The sequence below is a fragment of the Pan troglodytes genome, chromosome 9, assembly GCF_028858775.2.
Source record: "Pan troglodytes isolate AG18354 chromosome 9, NHGRI_mPanTro3-v2.0_pri, whole genome shotgun sequence".
Lineage (NCBI taxonomy): Eukaryota > Metazoa > Chordata > Mammalia > Primates > Hominidae > Pan > Pan troglodytes.
The window spans coordinates 81,426,204-81,434,270 of NC_072407.2; the positions used below are offsets into that span (position 1 = coordinate 81,426,204).

Here is an 8,067-nt window from a genome sequence, read left to right on the forward strand (position 1 = left end):
GAGGGCTGGTTAACAGGAATTGCTGGGCCTCATCCCCAGGGTTTCTCATTCAGTAGTTCTAGGGTGGAACCTGAAGATTTGCATTTTTTCTTTTTCTTTTTTTTTTTTTTTAAGAGAGTCTTGCTCTGTCTCACAGGCTGGGGTGCAGGAGCATGATCTTGGCTCACTGCAACTTCTGTCTCCCAGGTTCAAGTGATTCTTCTGCCTCAGCCTCCCAAGTAGCTGGGATTACAGGCACCGGTCACCATGCCCAGCTAATTTTTGTATTTTTAGTAGAGACATGGTTTCATCATTTTGGCCAGGCTGGTATCGAACTCCTGACCTAAAGTGATCTGCCCACCTTGGCCTTCCAAAGTGCCAGGATTACAGGTGTAAGCCACCATGCTGGGCCAACCACTGTGCCCAGCCATCTTTCCTTTTCTTTTCCTTTTGGTTAAAATCCTAGAGAAAAATTTAGGAAAAACTCTACTGGATGCTGGCCAAGATTTGCATTTCTAACAAGCTCCCAGGTGAAGCTGATGCTGCTGGTCCGGAGACCACACTTAGAGAAATGCCAGGTTATGAGTTCGTGGGCTTTAGAATTAGACAGACTTGGGTCGGAACCTTGAGTTTTCCATTTGCTTTATGTGCAAGTCACAGAGGCAGAGCTACTTATCTAAAAAAGAGAATATCACTATTGAATAAAATCGTTTTGAGGATTACATTAAACAAGAATATGTAACCTCTGTAATAATCTCCCAAATACCTGGCATATACAGGTATTCAACACACTGGCTTTGTTAATATTATTGACAATCCACTAGGAAAAATGTCTAATAACTTTTCCACTACATGCTTTATTGGAGATGGAAAGGAAGAAAATTGCATTTTGGGGGATTGTGATATTTCCTCCCAATAAGTTTGTCTTTTTTATGCATAAAGATGTTAGAAAATGGTGGCTGATGAGAAAGGAAGGCATATGCAGTGGAAACCCATCAAAGCCAAATGCCAGGAGTTGAGAAGGGCAGCTCTTTTCCCAGCACCCATCAGGTGGTACAGAAAGACTTGTAGGCAAAATTAGAGGTGCTTGATGGGATCTGGGCTCAGTGGAAGCTCATAGCAGAATTAATAATTATCACATAACAATATAATTGCATGGCCTTTTTAAGGCACTTTACTGTTGAATGGAATAAATAAGAAGTATTAAGTTCTCCTTTTGGTCTTCCTTTGCCTGAATTATAAAGTGTTGTCTATGAGGGATATTTTGTGTGTGTGTGTGTGTGTGTGTGTGTGTGTGTGTGTGTGTGTGCGCGCGCGCATGCGCGTGAGAGTTAGTGGTTTTAGAATAAGCTGTAGAGATAAATTTTGTTGTGAGTTTCTCTTCCAGAAAAAAAAAAAAAAAAGATTATACTAAGGAATAGAAATTGGTATTGGAGCTAAAAATAGCTGTGTGGTAGAGTGGTGGGAACACTTGGGCACATTTTAGAGCTGTTTAGGAGTGTTTAAAGCATTTAAAGGTAGATTCTGGGGCATAGAGCAGGACTGAAATCATCTGATGAGGCATACATTTCTAAGGCTATTCACAGGTTCGTTAAGAGTGAGGCATATTTGTGTGACCCAGTGGAGAAGGGTCAAAATGGAATGAGGGGCGGCAGGAATCCAGCGTGGCTAGGGAATTTCACCAGCTGGGCCTTTGCTGATGCACTTTAACTCCTGGAGCTGCAGGTTCCCATGAAGGAGGGTAGAAGAATAGCCCCCTAGGAACCATTCTGGCTGCTCCATAGCTGCCCCCTCTAGTCCAGGTCTCAGCTCAAATGCAGTCTGCCTGACCACGCACACCAGCTGTAGCAGACACTACGGATGCCCTCAACCCACCTGCAGCCTCCATAGACTGCTTCCACTCCATAAATGCTTCCTAATTCAAGTCAGACACATATTTCTCTGCTTTGGGACTCTCTGGAGGTGGAGGCTCCACAACCAATGAGGAACATCTGTAGGTGGATACATACCCCAGCTTTCTTGGCCCCTGATGGAACAATAGTCCAGCAAATGTGTCAGTGTCCCTCTGAGGGTCCCAGCAGGAATGAGCTCTAGTTGCCCACAGTGGTAACCTAATCATTAAATTACCGTCTGTTTACAGGGGTATCCAATCTTTTGGCTTCCTTGAGCCACACTGGAAGAAGAACTGTCTTGGGCCACACATAAAATACACTAAAATGATAGCTGATGATCTAAAAAAAAAAATAGCAAAAAAACCCATAGTTTTTAAAAAGTTTACGAATTTGTGTTGGGCCGCATTCAAAACCATCCTGGGCTTCATGGAGCCTGCAGGCTGCGGGTTGGACAAGCTTGCTCTATTAGCTTCCCTTCCTTTCCCATTTCACTTCCTTACTTTCTCAGCAGGCTTCCTGGAATCACCTTGCAAATTGTTACCTACACTCAAATCCTTTTCTCAGGGCTTTAGGAAGAACCCAAACTAAGACAATATCTAAGGTCCCCAGCACCTCCCCAGTGCTCCATCATACCACACTGTTTAATTTCCTCTCTGATCACTTTCTGAACTTACTTGTTTCCTCTTCTCAGTTCTCCACAAGGGCAGACAGACTGGTTCTACTGCATCCCCATCACCTAGAACTGTGCCTGACTGGGGCTCAATACATATTAACTGACTAAATGACCACTTTGAAATGGCTTCCTCCTACAATTGTTTCTATAAACAGGAATTACACTATTATCACTTGATATCAACTCCCATCTTTTTCCCAGAATATAGTCCTGTCCTAACACATATGTATGAACAGGCAGAGAAGTGTATATGAAAAGAGTTTTGGAATTCAAAGAGCTGTGATTTTGGGCAATTTATTTGCCTTCTCTGACCTTTCCTGAGGCCATCTCAAAATTAGGAATAGTATTGCCTGCCTGATGGGTTTACAGTGAAGGCTAGGAGCTTAGGAGATGTGAAGTGCCTGGTACGTGGTAGGCATTTAATAAGTGTGAGTTTCTTGCTTGCCCGTTTCTTTCACTTGCCTTCTCTCTAAACCTCCATAGTAAGTCCTGTACTCTACAGGGAGGGTTCTTTGAGAATCTTTCTCCATTTCAGGCCTACCTCCGTCCTTGTTAATCATCCCTGTGCCCCTCTACACACACATACACACACACATACAAACACACACTCAAGTGGATATGGTCACTCATTACAGGGCCAGCACCCATATTCTCTACTAGCTTGTACTTTCTGCTTCCATGTGGTAGATCCTGGCCCTTCTATCCAGGCTACTTGGCCATTTCACAGATAGGAAAAGTGAGGCTCAGAGAGGGTAAGTTTAAAGCTTCTGGGCTAGTAGGACACACAGCCTGCCTGACTCCTGAACCCTTGATCTTCCCCAGGCCATGGTATTTTCATTAGGCTCCCTAGAAATCTAGAGGCTACAGTGGCTGTGACTGAGTATTGTCCTAAAAGCCTGCTGAGATGTGTAGCAATATAAACCCTTGTGCTAAATGGCTCTCCCCTTGCTTTTGTTTGATGATAACTAATACAATGCCCTAGGCACTATCCCACACAAACTCTTCCAGGGGGTATTATTAGCCCATTTTACAGTTGAGAAAACTGAGACTCAGAACATGATAGAAGCGATTTGCTCTCCATCGTGAAGCAAGTAAGCACTAGAAGCAAGAATCAGGACTAGGTCTGTAAAGCCTATGCTGCACTTAGACTACACCACCCTCCTGGCCTTGCGCTGCAGCCTTCCTCTCTTCCCCCTTGTCATTTATTGCATCTTCTTGGTGCTCTTCTGCTACAGCCCTTCTCTCTCCAGTCTTTCTTTCCACCAAAAGCTGGAAAGAGGGACATCCAACAGATTGCAAGCTCCTTGAGGTTTTGGGGTTTTTGGTTTTTGGTTTCCTCTATCTCATCTCCAGTCACAGTTGTAAGCTCAGGAAGAATTTGTTCAATGGAAGTGATCAAAGCCTTAACAGAGTGGATGGGATGTTTCACTTCTCTTCCAACTCTAGAAGGCTACTCCTCTGATAGTCCTATTTCAGCTCTGTCAATGTGTGAAGACAAGTATTGGGCAGCAATTCAAACCACTGAACAACATTATTAAACATCAACAAATGCTCATCTTCAAGAGGAAATTCTATGGTAGTGGGAGCCGATATCCCTGACTCCAGCTTCACAAAGGAGCCTAGCAGAGCACTGATGCTTGGCTCAGCCACAACAACAGAGCTGCACTGGCTCAGCCTTCCTGTTAGAAGTCAGGCCCTGGTGGCCAGGCCTGGCATGGACTGGGTGCCACCACCAGGACAGCTCAGGAGCCCTCCCGAACACCCCAAGAGGACACAGCCTTCCCAGCTCTGCTAGCAAGTTAGCCGGTTGGTAAAGCCCAAGAGCATTCTCAAGAAGCATCCGCATCACTGAAAGCCTGCCACGTATAAGGATAACCAACAGGCTGTGAGATGTCAGGCCCCAGGAATGGCAAAGATGGCCAGCTCCCTCACGATGGCCCAGCTGGGTGACAGACCCTCTGTTGTCTGTAAGCCCAGGACAGCCTTAGCAACAGCCCTCGTAAGACAATTGGGGTCCACCAGTTACCAAGTGATTTCCCTGACTTTGGAACACCCAACCCCATTCCACACAGAGTGAGGTGGCTAACAGTAGACTCTAGAGCTGAATTATCTGGAATCAAGTCCCAGCTCCAACTTACTACCCATGTGACCTTGGATAAGTCACCTAACCTGTCTATGCTTTGGTTTCCTCACATACGAGGTAGGAAAAGTAACAGTCCTTACTTCCTAGGTTTGTAAGAAAATTAAATTCATTATTTATAAAGTGATTAAAACAGCACTATGGCATAAAAATACTTTATAAATATGTATCAGATAAATACTCATCCCATCTCCCAGTAACTTCCAACTACTAACCTCTTGGAAAACACTCCTGATTATCATGTTTTCGTGCATGCATCCATTCATTCATCTATTTTTTCTTCTCCTATCTGCTCCCATAACATTCTGTCTTACAACTCTGGATCACTGCAGCCTATTCCATGAGCATCTTCTTTGCACCACAGCCAGGCACTGTGTCAGCATTAAGAATGGAACTAGACAACACTCAGTCCAGAAAGGAAGGCAGACACAGATATGAGTCACTACATAACAAAGGCAAGGGCAGGTGCTAGAGGCACCCATGGTGGGTACCTTTGTGAAGCATTAGTTACAGCATGTCCTAATGATGTGGTAATAACTAAAGGCCATCAAATCAGGCTACTGCAAATAAAAACCTATTTATTTATGTCCACAAGGGCAGGTTCATTTTCAAAGGGCTGTAACCAAAAACTAGAATGAGAATCAGAAAATGAAGTCAGAGTAAAAACACACATTCTGGGCACCTTGTGTTCCAAATCTGCCCTCATTTCATCACATAGGATTCCCAAATCTCCCAGCAATTGTCCCCAGTTCCCAAGGTGTCTACAGGCTCACACTCCAGGCTGCTCACCACTCCTTTGGGAAAACTCCCTGCTTCCTAAGAAGCTGGCTGTGGACTGCAGGTTTCAGCTCCTTGGACTCCATAGCCTTTTCCAGCAAGAAGCTAGGCAGCTCTGCCTTTCCCTTTCCCCGCCTCCCTGGCACGCTCCATCCTGACACAGAGAGTCCAGCTCCTCCTACTGATTGGTCAGCAGACATGAGAGAGAAGACACAAGGTTCCCATGAGACCTTCACGGCCAGCCCCTAACAGCTGCCTCAGCTGGAGAGGGTTGTTTCACTCTAATTTGCAGATGATTCTAGCTCATGAAAACTGCTTATTAGGAATGTTGGTTCAACATACCAACCAAATGTAATGCATAAATCTTGTTTGTATCCTAGTTTAGGAGAAAAAAAAAGCCATAAAAACATTTTTGAACAATTGGGGCAATCTGAATATGGACTAGAAGTTAGATGATAACTGTAAATTATTATTACTTTTCTTAGGAATAAACATCATATTGTGGTTATGTAGAAGAATGTCCTTGCTTTTAGAAGTGGCATGCTAAAGTATGTAAAAAAGAATCATGTCTGCAAAAAAAAGGAGAAAAATATATATCTACACATATGCATGCACACACTGATAAGTCATAGACGGCAAATATTTTAAGAAAAAGAAAGATCAATTCCTTGTGGCTCTGCATGGAGCTTATTCATGTACCCTATATTAAGAACAGAAAAAAAAAGAGTAACAGAAACACAAGATACACATAATTTATCTCTATACCTCAAAATTCAACTTGACTTTGCTCTCAAAGGGAGACAGATCCCTTGGTCCTGCCCTGCAACTCCACTCACACACACATGAACACATATACACACGTGTACAGACACACACACACACACACACACGCACACACACAAACATGCACATGCACGCACTGGAAAAGCACTTCCTTCAAAGTCAAAGCCCTAAGAGACATCCCAGAATAGCTGGCCTGGAATAGTAAAAAGAGCTTTCGACTCTGCACTGGAAGACCTGGATTCAACCTCTGCTGCACAGTAGCTGGTGATCTTGAGAAGCCACTGAACTAACCTGAGTCTCACTTTCCACACTGTGACAAGGGACTGTAATCATCCTGCCTCCCAATCCCAGAGTATTGGTCCAAGGACCAGAAGAAAGAGTGGCTATAGAGATGCCATCTGAATATGCCTTATTACTGCCTATGCTGACAAGTAAAACATGCCAACTCAAACTCGAGAAGGGTATCAACCTGCTGCTGAAAGCTTCTTCTGTGCCAGTCTTCTGGAATTGGGCCTCTAAGAGTGGACTGTTCCAAGTTGCTGGCTACTGGAAACAGATGTAACTCTTTGAGCCCTATATGTTATGGGAGAAGCAAAAAAAACACAACTTGCTTTTTCATTTTTTTAAAACAGTAATTCCCAAAGCTGTCTTATATAAATGGATCTGAAACACAGATCACAGAGAGAGGGGCTGAGTAGAGACATGGAACCCAACCAAGCAGCCCTGCCTGAATCATGGGCAAAAAATGTCAAAACCTTGGCCGGGTGCCTCCTGAGCTCCTTGAACCTAAAACTCGGGCAGAAAACCTCATTCATTCAGAATCCATTAATTCTGATCATTTAGACACGGCCTCAGCTGACCTTGCCACCGTTCTATCTGTGGAAAGCGGCCTGGCTTAGGGGAGAGGCCTCGTGGTGCAGGGGCAAGCATGCTGACTGGGGCCAGGAGGCCGGTTCCCTCTTCACCCCACCACTTTGCAGCCCTGGACAAGGCACCTTTCTTCCTCAGCCTCTGTTTCCATGTCTGTAAGATGACAGGGTTGCATTAAGACTGTCTCTCTCTTGTCCGATTCTAAGATTCTATGATTAATCACTTCCTTTGGGAAGTCCTTCCAATCCTCAAAGAATGTCTGCTGAACAGAACTGGGATCTGTGAAATTAAAGCATGTTTAATCAACCAAAAAGAACAAACTGTTTCAGAGCACTTTGGAAGCACTCATGTCTATGCCCCCAAGGAAGTAAAGTGCATTTTGGTTTTCACCCAGGTTGACTCACATGAATTTTCATTCGTTTACAGGTGGTTTAGGGTATTTAAGTATTCTGCATACCTGAAAATAATAAATAATGCTACCATTATAGACAAGCATTTGGGTCATCCACTATAGGTCAGACTCGGTGCTCAGGGCTTTATGTATATTAACTCCTTCAAAGGCCCCAGGAATGATGTGATGTAGGTTTACCATCTCCACTTTCATATGGAAAAGCTGCAGCTCAGAGAGCTTAAGTAGCCTGCCCAAGGTGACAGTGAGTGCTGGGGCTGGGAGTCAAACTCCACTCACTGTGGTGGCATCTGAAGAGAACTCATCATCTTGTAAACAAACTCCAGCATGAGGATGTGATTTGTCTTTCCTTGTACTGAACATTAACTTAAACATACTTTACTGAGCTATATTTGATATACAATAAACTGTACATGTTTAAATTGCACAACCTGATGAGTTTTGATATCAGTATACAACTGTGAAAACACCACTACAATCAAAATAGTAACCATATTCACATCATCCCCCAAATTTCCCCAGCCCCCTTGATAATCCCTCCCAC

The 8,067-nt window shown here is 44.0% G+C and overlaps 1 protein-coding gene across 8 annotated transcripts in view; it reads right to left on the reverse strand.

Moving 5' to 3' along the window:
* Positions 1-8,067, reverse strand: part of TENM4 (teneurin transmembrane protein 4) — a 3,006,191-nt gene that overhangs the window by 748,243 nt on the left and 2,249,881 nt on the right. The gene's annotated exons all lie outside the window — the stretch shown is intronic.